General features: G+C 41.1%; 1 protein-coding gene across 4 annotated transcripts in view; it reads left to right on the top strand.

The window, feature by feature from the left end:
• The first annotated feature begins 9,396 nt into the window (after positions 1-9,396).
• The window catches only part of ELAPOR2 (endosome-lysosome associated apoptosis and autophagy regulator family member 2), a 171,072-nt gene continuing 169,216 nt past the window's right edge, over positions 9,397-11,252 (top strand). For 3 of the 4 annotated variants that reach the window (XM_041728275.1, XM_041728273.1, XM_041728276.1), the window contains exon 1: positions 9,397-9,478. The gene's annotated coding sequence lies outside the window, so the exon portion shown is untranslated. Of the gene's footprint in view, positions 9,479-10,080; positions 10,224-11,252 lie in introns of those variants that run through there. The other variant, XM_041728274.1, reaches the window with a different exon arrangement.

Here is an 11,252-nt window from a genome sequence, read left to right as displayed (position 1 = left end):
CACTCATGAGAGACAGAGAGAGAGAAACAGAGACATCGGCAGAGGAAGAAGCAGGCTCCCTGTGGGGAGCCTGATGTGGGACTCGATCCCAGGACCGTGAGCCACCCAGGCATCCCAAATTCTATGAATTTTAATGCATACGTCAATTTGTGTGACCACCATTACAATCAAGACACAAAACAATTTCATCACTCCCCCAAAATCTCCCTTGTGTTATTCCTTTTCGTCACCCTTCGCTAATACCACTGTAATTCCTGATGATCACTGATTTGATTTCAATCACGATAGTTTTGTCTTTTTGAGAGTGCCATATAAATGGGATCATACAGTGTGCACACTTTTGAGACTAGCTTCTTTCCCTTAGCATAAGGCTTATAAGAGGGATGCCTGGGTGGCTCAGCGGTTTAGCGCCTGCCTTGGGCCCAGGGCGTGGTCCCTGAGTCCCGGGATGGAGTCCCACATGGAGTCCCACATCCGGCTCCTATAGAGAGCCTGCTTCTCCTTCTGCCTGTGTCTTTGCCTCTCTCCGTGTGTCTCTCATGAATAAATAAAATCTTTAAAACAAAAAAAAAGCCCTATGAGATTCCTCCAAGTTATAATCATGTTGATCGTTCCTCTCTTTTTATTACTGAATAGCAACCCCCTTGTTTTTAATATATGGTGGATTGGTGGTAGTTAACTTTCTAATTTACCTGATAGATTTCAGGATATCAAGGTGGGATTGTCACCGAGTTAGAAGAGCAATGAACATCCCCCAGAGATGGAAGTTTTAATGTAGGGGGGCGGGTGTTTCATAGGTTGAGTGGCAGGAGGGGGAACTGCTGCAGAAAGTGTACTTTGACTCACTTTTACCCGATGTGTCCTACTTCATGTCTTCCTGAACCAAAGAGGTGAGACAGCTAGCCAAAAAATTCCCAAGACTCCTTTGTAACCAGATTGTACACTAAAACTAGATTTTTGCCAAGGAAATGGCCTCACATGAGATTCAGAAGAAGGGGGTGAGCAATGTGAAACAGCAGCTGTGTGAGTGTAGATTAGTTCTTCCAGCTGACAAGGCAACAGGGCCATTTGGGTCTTCTGCTCTAGTTGGCACAGAGGTTTGGATATTTAGGGTTATTATTATTATTTTTTGGATGTTTAGTTTTTAACATCACATGCGCTGTGTGGCATGTGAAGGCTGCAGTGGAGTTCCCACCACAGCAGTATTATGAGATGGTATGGTGTCATTCCTAGCTGTGGGTCTCCTGGCTGTGTAAATCCAAGCGCTGTTCCCTGGTCCCTCAAGACATTTTGCAAAGTACCCAATACTGTGCACTAAGTTCCTTTTTCTTTACACTGGATAAAGTGGATTCCATTATTCCTGACTCATCCTTTGTTTCTCAAATTAAGAATTTGAGGATTTCCCTCAAATTCATCTTTGGATGAATTTTAGAAACTATTAAATTCATTGTTATACATCTGAAATATTTCATATTAACAGTAACAAACTAATTGCTCTCATTTATGAAAATCTCATAATGTATTCATTCATGCCACCTATATTTATTGTGTGCCTATGTACTAGACCTGGAAACACAGCGATTTAAGGCAAAAGCAAAACCTATTTCCATGGAACTTCCATTTTAGTGAGGAGAAATAGACAATAAGTAAAATAGGCAACAAGCAAGATGATGACACTGCCAGGGAGAAGAGTAAAGCGGGAAATGGGTAGGGAGAGTCAGGGATGTTAGAAACAGTGGCCAGAGAGGTCTTTACTGGGACATTTGAGTAAAGAGGACATTTGAGTAAAGACCTGAAGAAGAAGAAGAATTCTGGGCAGAGGAAACAACAAATACAAAGACCCTAAGGTAGAAGCACATTTGGTTTGTTGAAGGAACAGCAGGGAGGCCAGTGTGGCTGGCATACAGGGAATGAAACTTAGAGGTCATAAAGTCAAGTGCAAACAAAGGTAGGAACATTTTGCATTAAAGAGTGACATGCAAATAACCTAAAAAAAGTATATGTTTATGTATACATGTATAATTTTTCTGATTATCAACAAAATGCAAATACAAAATAAAAAATTCTCAGAGAAAATCCTTGATCTCTAGGAAGACACTGAATGTGTTTCCCTCCCCAGCCCACCCTGGGGGTTTTTGGACTCAAGTAGAAAAATGCTCTTATTTCCTAAGAGGAAACATTTATAGAAGTGCCTGGGTTAAGTGTCTACCTTTGCTTGAGTCATGTTTGGGTTCCTGGAATCAATGGAGCTCTGCATCTAGCTCCCTGCTCAGCAGGAAGCCTGCTTCTCCCTTTGCCCCACCCCCTGCTTGTGCTCTCTCTCTCTCAAATAGATAAAATCTTTTTGAAAAAAGGAAGAAACGTTTATAAAGAGCTACAAATACATCAAAAAGCATGGCAATGCTTTAGGCACATTAACTCATTATATTTATGAATTCATTGCAAACCAAGCCTACGCATTTTTAACTCTGATTTACAGAGAAGACATTGAAGCCAAGGGAGAGTAAGTAATGTTCCCCAGATCACACAGCCAGCAAGCAATGGAGTTTTGACTTTAAATCCAGGTTTGTCTGACTTCATAATCTTTTTTTAATATCTCCACAACTTCTCATGGAAGGTATAACTGTATACCCAAGTGAAAAACTTTTCTCCTTTTACTAAAAATAGTTTTGTTTTGATGCTTGAAGGAAATGGAGAGCAAGGGACACATATCCCACTGGTAAAAGTCTTTCTGGACTTAGAGACAGTAAATCAAGACACCCTAATTTAGCCTTTCTTCATATGACCTATTTTCCATTTTTTGAATAAGCATTTTTGTTCCTTTTTGAATCCTCTCTATTTATCCTTCCCAATCCCCCATTCTTCTTCCCCTACTAGTTATCTAAAATATGGTGGACAAATTGATATATAAAATGCAGGATATGATAGAATAATAGTTTAAGGATCACACTCTATTTTAATATACTTCAGCTTTCTTGTTTTAAATCTTGTTTTAAACCAATAGGTATTTTCTGTAAAAAAAAAATTAGAAGTGTTGAAAAAATATGGAGAAATAGAAAAAAAAAATCACCCAGATCATATTTCCAGAAAATATCGTTGTGAATCATTTGGTCTATCCCTTTCAGTCTTTTTAATATGGATTTAAAAAAAACTAGTAAAGATCATATTCAATGTGTAATTTAAATTTTTAAGTATTTAAAAAATATGGAAAAATACAGAGGGTAATAAAACTAATCTCCTGGATATTATATATAAGACTGTTGAATCACTAACCTCTACCTCGGAAACTAATAGTACATTATATGTTAATTAAATGAATTTAAATAAAAAAAATAAATTAAAACAAACAAGCCAAAAACTAACCTTTTAACCTTTTAACTAACCTTTTAAATTAAATGAATTTAAATTAAAAAAATAAATTAAAACAAACAAACCAAAAACAAACAAACCAAAAACAAACTAACCTTTTGAGCCCTAGAATTGGACTGCCTGTGTTTGAAATCTCACCCTCCATCTTGCTGAGCCACCTGTGCCTTTATTTGCTTATCTGTAAAATGAGGACAGTAAGATCACCTATGAGACAGGGTTGTTTTAAGGGTTAAATGAAATAGTGCTCTGAAAGCTTTTGGAACAGTGCTGGTATCTACCTATCAAGTGCTCCAGAAATGTTGGCCATTATAAGAATAGCCGCCCAACACCAATGAAACAGTGTTACATTTTGTCATATTTGCTCCAGATACTTCCTTCTTCTCTTTCCCTTCCCTCCTTCTTTCCCTTCAGCTATAAAGGTGCAAGTGAAGTCCCTTTTATACTCCTTCCCAAACTCAGTCTCCTTTGTTCTCTAGGCAGTCACCCCTGAAATTAGCCTCCTGTTCATTTTTTATATGTTTATTTTATTGGATGTATCGATTGTATATAAATTTTGTGTCATGACTTTTCCCATTAACTGAAATTCTCTTGAGGGCATTTCCCTCTGTCAGAGACTTTTCATTAAACAATTCTTTGGGTTGAAACGATATACCACTTAATATTATTGTTTACTTAACTGTTTCCCTTATATTAGATATTTAGGTTTTATTTATTTTCTTTGACAAATAACACTGGTGCACACTTTTGTCCTTACATTTTTGTATGTATCTTTGATGATTTCTTGAGGTAGGATTGGTAGGCATCAAAGAACACAAACAGTCTAATAACTCATAATGATTGTGAAAATAACCTATGATAATTATGAAAAAATTGAAAATGAATCTGTAAAAAATAAAAGGAAAAATATCTGTATGCCACTGTTAAAAGATACCACTGCCAACATACTGATTTCTAGTCATATTCCTTCTACAAAGCACACTTAAACACTACTTCTTGCCCTACACACTATATCTGGGAATATATTGTTTATTAAAGTTTGTTTCTTGGTTTTTTACATTAACATTATAGGATAACATTTCCTTGAGTCATTTACTATACTTTGGGAAACACAGTTTACAAAATCTATACAGTTCTACCATGTGAAGTAGTGTAATTTCATGTAACCATTCCTCTACTGGAGACGTGGGCTGTTTCATGTTTAATTGTATTAGACAATGGTGAGTATTCTTGTACAGAACTTTGTACTCCTTACTTACTCCATAAATTAAAGTCCTGAAACTAAAAATTACTGGATTCTGGCATAAATGTATTAAAGGCACTTAATGTATATTGTCAGATTGGTTTCCAGAAATGCCTGTCCTCCTGAATGTATAATAAACAACATACATTTGTCAAAACTATTATCACTTTGCTAACTAAATACAGAAAATTCATTAATTTTTTCATTTTGACTGTTTAAAATGGATTCTTAGAAAATTTATTGCTTGAATTAATTTAGATTTTTTCCCTAATCTTTGTGTACCTAGACAATCTCTAAAATTTGGAGTTATTACACTACCATATGATCTAACTTAAAAAAGAAAATTTAAAGAAATCTATATGTTTAGTATCATTTGGATACAGCAATGACTTTTGATGATTAGCAAAGTTTGGTTCAATTTTCAGGTAAGTACTGCATAAATGAAAGTGGAAAATTTATGACCACCTAGTGACTTTAAGCTATTTAAACTTTCACAATTAAACATCCCCTCCCTCAAATTTCATTAGGAATTTTATATTATTTTTATAACTAGACTTTTAAAAGTAAAATTATTGATCAGATCATCACAAACCATTTGAATAATCTGAGTTAGATTCCAGAACAGGGACAAGGGAACTAGAGTTTTCTTGAAATTTTCCTTTCTTTGCCAGTCTGTATGCTGCTTTTAATTAGCTAAAGTCAAGGTCTTTTCTATAGGTAAGACTGCTATGAGAAAATTATTATTTGTGACTATAGTTGACATACACTGTACATTAATTTCAGGTGTACAACTTAGTGATTTGACAAGTTTATACATTATTCTATGTTAACCACCCAGGTAGCTACCATCTGTCCCATTATATCGCTAATATAATATCATCATCTGTTCCTTATGTTCTACTTTTTATTCCCATGATTTACTCATTCCATAACTGGAGGCTTGTATTCTTCCTCTCCCCTTCTCAAATTTGCCCAACCTCCCATGTCTTCCCCTCTGGCAACCATCAGAGTTTGTTCTTTATATTTATAGTTCTGATTCTGCTTTTTGCTTGTTCAATTTTTTTTTTTAGATTCCACCTAGAAATGGAATCATATGGTATTTGTCTTTCTCAGTCTGACTTATTTTACATGGCAAAACTCTTTAAGGCCATGCATGTTGTCTCAAAAAGCATGATCTCACCATTTTTATGGCTATGTAATATTCCAGTATACATATATATATATATACATATATATATATATATATGTATATATATATATGCATATTCCACATCTTTTCTTTTTTTAGCCTTTTGTCTAGTGATGAACACTTAGGTCTTCCATGTTTTGGCTATGGTAAGTAATGCTGCAATAAACATAGGGGTGCATATATCTTTTCAAATTAGTGTTTTTATATTCTTTGGGTCAATACCTAGTAGTCGAATTGCTGGATCAGATGGTAATTCTACTTTTAATTTTTTGAGGAACCTCTATACTGTTTTCCACAGTGGTTGTACCAATTTACATTCCTACCAATAGTGCACAAGGGTACCTTTTTCTTAACATTCTCACCAAAGTTTTGTTTCTTTTCTTCTTGATTTTTGGTCAATCTATCAGGTATGCAGTGATATCTCATTGTGGTTTTGATTTGCATTTCCCTGATGATGAGTGATGTTGAGCATCTTTTCATGTATCTGTTGGCCATCTGTGTGCCTTGAGAAAAATGTTTATTTAAGGTTCTCTGCCCATTTTTTAAATTGGGTTATTTGTTTTTTGGGTGTGAGTTGTGTAAGTCCTTTATAGATTTTAGATATTAACTCTTTATTGAATATATCGTTTGTAAATATCTTCTCTCATTCAGTAGGTTGTTTTCTTTTTTCCTTGATGATTTCTTTTGCTGTGCAAAAGCTTTTAATTTTGTTGTAGTCCCAATAGTTTCTGTTTGCTTTTGTTTCCTCATCTTAGGAGATATATCTAGAAAACTGTTGCTATGGCTAATGTCAGAGGAGCTACTGCCTGTGTTCTAGGATTTTTGTGGTTTCAGATCTCACATTTAGGTCTTTAATCCATCTGGAGTTTATTTTTGTGCATGATGATAGAAAGTAGTTTAGTTTCATTCTTTTACACATAGTTGTCCACTTTTACCAGCCTCATCTATTGAAAAGACTCTTTTCCACATTGTATATTCTTACCTCCTTTGTTGTAGATTAATTGATCATATAAATGTGGATTTATTTCTAAGATCTCACTCTGATCCATTGATCTTTGTATCTATTTTTGTGCCAGTACCATACTATTTTGATTACTACAACTTTGCAGTGTATCTTGAAATCTTGAATTGTGATACCTCCGGTTTTGTTCATCTTTCTCAGAATTGCTTTGGCTATTTGGTGTCCTTGGTGGTTCCATACAAATTTTAGTATTATTTGTTCTAGTTCTGAAAAATTGCTATTGGTATTTGGATAGGGATTGCATTGAATCTGTAGATTACTTTGTATATATGGACATTTTGATAATATTAATCCTTCCAGTCCATGAGCATAGGATATCTTTCCATTTGTTTGTGTCATCTTCAATTTCCTTCATCAATGTTTTATAGTTTTTGGAGTACACGTCTTTCACCTCCTTGTTTAAGTTTATTCCTTAGTATTTTCTTCTTTTTGGTGCAATAGTAAAAGGTATAATTTTTTTATTTTACTTTAAAAGTATTATTATTTAATTATTTATTTATTTATTTACCGAGAAAGAGAGATAGAGATAGAGAGAGAGCACACAGGCAAGTGGGGCAAGGGGCACAGCGTGAGAGAGAATCTCAAGCAGACTTCTCACTGAGTTTGGAGCCCAAAGTGAGGCTTAATCTCACAACTCTGAGATCATGACCTAAGCCAAAATCAAGAGTCAGACTCTGAACCAGTGCCCTATAAATGGTATTATTTTTAAATTTCTCTTTCTGTGACTTCATTGTTAGTAGAAAAGTTATTTATTGAGAGTGACAAGATGTCTCACTTGGGAAAATCTGTAAATGTCATTTAACCTACGTGGACTGAATTGGACAATCTTTATTTTTACAAAGAAAAAAACTGTCCATTAGCCATGTTGTTAAGTCTTGCTCATTATATTATGAAAAAATAATATGATATGACTCATACATTTTGGATGCATTAAAGAATAAAAAATTTGTAAAAAGAAAATATAACTAAATAAGAAATTATAGGCATTTACAGGATGTAGATGCACAGGTATCTCTAAGGATAAAACAAAGGAAGAAATCACAAAAGGAAATGTTACATTTGAGTCCATAAAGATGACAGTCTGCAAAAAAGGGCACCCTAAAACAAAATTAAAAGACTACAAACTCAGAAATGTACTTGTGACATATATGGTAAACAATGTGTAGTACATAAAACCTAAAAGATTGCTTACAAACCAGTCAAAAAAAAAAAAAAAAGATGGAGCTTTAATAGAAAAATGGCCAGAGTGCCAGTGGAAAATTCACACACTGACAAGAGAAGGAAATACATAGCCAGTAAATATATATGAAAAATTATTCAATGTCACCAATCGTAAAAATACATTTAAAAATATTAATAAGATAGCATTTCCCTTTTTTTGCCAAACTGGCAAACATCTAAAGCATTATTAAGGGACACCTGAGTGACTCAACTGTTGAGCGTCTGCCTTCCCGCTCAGGGCTGATCCTGGAGTTCTGGGATAGAGTCCCACATCGGGCTCCCTGCATGGAGCCTGCTTCTCCCTCTGCCTGTGTCTCTGCCCCCCTCTCTCTCTCTGTGTCTCTCATGAATAAATAAATGAATAAAATCTTCTTTAAAAAATAAAGCATTATTAAATCTAGAATGTTAAATAAATGCTCAAACAGCTGGAAACAACTGATATAAAATTTTTGGAGGGAATTTGTGTGCTATTCATCAAAAACTAAAAATACACATACAGTGCTACCCAGTGATTTCAAGTCTAGAAAGGCATCATAGAAAACTAGAAGTGTGAACAGATTATATATAAAAGGCAGTCATCCTAGAATTACTTATAACATCAAATTCCCGAGAAACAATGCCTAATATCCAATGGTAAATTATGTATCTCCAAAGCATAGATGTTATTAGACAATTATTAAAGCTGTGTTGTCAGAGACTTCAGTGACTTAAGAAAATATTCATGTTGTTAAGGGAAAAATAGAAGCAGGTTACAAGTTATAATTCTAGTTTTACAGTACACAGGCAGCTGACAGACCAAGAAGGAAATTCTTCAGGATGCCAATACCATTAATGGTGTCATGTCTCATTGATGGGATCCCTAGTAATTTTTACACTCCTCCTGATACTTTTAAGTATTTTCCAAAATGTTTACAATTAACATACAGTATTATAACCAGAACGAGAGAGAGAGAGAGGAGAGAGAGAGTTTCACGGTCCATGTGGAAATGTTTATTAAAAAAAATAATAGAGATAGAGACAGATACATTCAGGTCAATTTATGAGTCTGCCAGGTCCATTTCTTCGGGTACTCAGTTATCCGAAACTTGTCTCCTTTTGAACCACAGGGTAATTCAAGTGATCACAGAATCCCGAGCAAGAAGGGACCTTTGAGATCCCCCAAGCTGAGGAGGGCATCAGGTCCGTCTGGTTCACCAGGAGCGCCCACCACCCAGCTAGAGGACATGGAGAGTACCCAGGAGTCGTACGTGGGGGAGAACTGCCTCCTCCAGAAACAGCGGAGCTTCCTTGCCCAAGGTCACACGTTTTCCCCAAGGAACGGCACCAACCGTAGCAGTACTTGCGGCCGCCGCGGCCAGGCCCTCCCGGCTCTCCAGCAGCAGGTCGTCCGGCCCCAGCGGCCCTCGGGGCGGGCGTGGTCGCTGGCCCCGTGACACAGGTGAGGAAGCCGAGTCATCAACTGCATCTCCCTCCCGGCCCTTTCCTCCGCGCCGCCCCGCCCCGCCCCGCCCCCCGCGAAGCCCGGTCCGCCCGGCGGGCGGTGCGCGGCTCGCTGCGGTCCTCGGCAGGGGCCGCTCGAGGGGCCGCTCCCGGGGCGCGTCCGCGTGCGTGCGCGGGGCGGGAGCGGCGCTCGGCAGGACCCGCCGCCGGGGAGACGCGGTCCGCGGCCCTGGGTTCGCCCCGGCTCGGCCGCAGCGCCCCTGCCGGCGGGCCTGGGGAGCCCTCGGGACTGGCAGCGCCGGGCCGCAGCCCCCGCCCCCGCCACCTGCGCCGGGCCCCCGCGTCCCCGCCCCGCGTCCCGCCCCCGCGCCGCGCCCGCGCCCGCGCCCGCGCCCCGCGGTCCCTCCCTCCGGCGTGACGGGAGCACCGGCGCCGGCTGCCCGGCCGCGAGCGAGCGCAGCCGAGCTTCCGCGGCGGACCGGAGGGGGCGAGCGAGCGGCCGGCCGAGCGCGCCCCACCGGGACGGCGGCGGCTCGGAGATGCGGCTCCTCGCCCGGGGGCCGGCGCGGCGCGGGGGCGGGGGCGGGGGCCGGGGCCGGGGGCGGCGGGCGGGGGCTGCCCGCGCCGGGCTCGCGCCGCCCTGGAGCGCCGCCTGGATTTGCTGCTGGGCGCTCGCCGGCTGCCGGGCGGCCTGGGCGGGGGACCTGCCCTCCCCGGGCCGCCCGCTTCCCCCCTGCCTGGAGGTGAGCCGCACCTGTCCTCCACCTGGAGTTCGGGCGAGGGGGGCGAGGCCGGCGTGTGGGCCTCCGCGCCGCCGCCTCCTGCCTTCCCGAGCTCGGGGCTTGCCTCGCCGGGGGTGGAGTTGCCCGCCGGGCGCCGGCCGAGAGGGGGCGTGTGGCTCCGCGGTCTTTCGGGGGATGCTTTTCTGTTCGCGCCGCGTTCGGAGGGCTCCGAAGGACTTTGCGGCGCCCCCTTCAGATTTCAGCAAGGGGGTGGCGAGGAGCCTGGGGCGCCCCGCTGGGGGAATTCGGAGACCCACCTCTCACAGCTGCTTCGGGAGCCGCATGTGGTCACGAGAGGGGTCCGCGCCCCCGCGCCCCCGCGCCCCCGCGCCCCCGCGCCCCTCCCTTCCCCTGACCCCGAGGGCCCTACAGACCCTTCTTCCCAGTCGCCCGCGCTCGGCGCTCGGCTGCCTGATGAGGCCCCGGGGACTTGCTCGGCCCGTGTGTGGTACCACTTGGCATCCGCCTGGCGCAAGGTGGATATGAATTAGGGAGAATAAAAGAGTGTGTACTTAGGAAAGAGGCGGGTTGGCTATCTAGAAAATTAGAAAGGACGGAGTGAACATGCTCGTCTTGGGAGGTGTTCATCTGGCTGAAGCATGGCCACTGTTTATTTTGTACTTGGAGATTATTGTTGATTAACAGCCAAAAAGAATAAATTACGGGTGATGAGATTTTCTCCTGCTTTTAGGGGAACTGGACTTAATGTGCCAAAAATTTACAGGGGGTGTCATTGGTACCTGTAGTGGGTGCGTATCTTTCCTTTTAGTGTTCCAGAAAGTGCAGTCTCTTAATGAAAATCAATGAGGGGAAGGAAGCAACATTTCTGACCTACTTTGAGTGATTATGTTGGGCAGGATATGGGGAGTGGATACTGTTTTTAGGAAGATTGCTAGGAATCAGGGTGATGGTTCATTTTAATTTTTGTATAGCAAAAATAGGTTAGCCAGTTACCCCTCTGGGAAGACAGGCCAGACCCTGTTGCTTTGT

The sequence above is a fragment of the Vulpes lagopus genome, chromosome 13 (assembly GCF_018345385.1).
Source record: "Vulpes lagopus strain Blue_001 chromosome 13, ASM1834538v1, whole genome shotgun sequence".
Classification (NCBI taxonomy): Eukaryota; Metazoa; Chordata; class Mammalia; order Carnivora; family Canidae; genus Vulpes; species Vulpes lagopus.
Note: the sequence above shows the minus strand (reverse complement) of the source record. Positions and strands in the feature narration are given on the sequence as shown.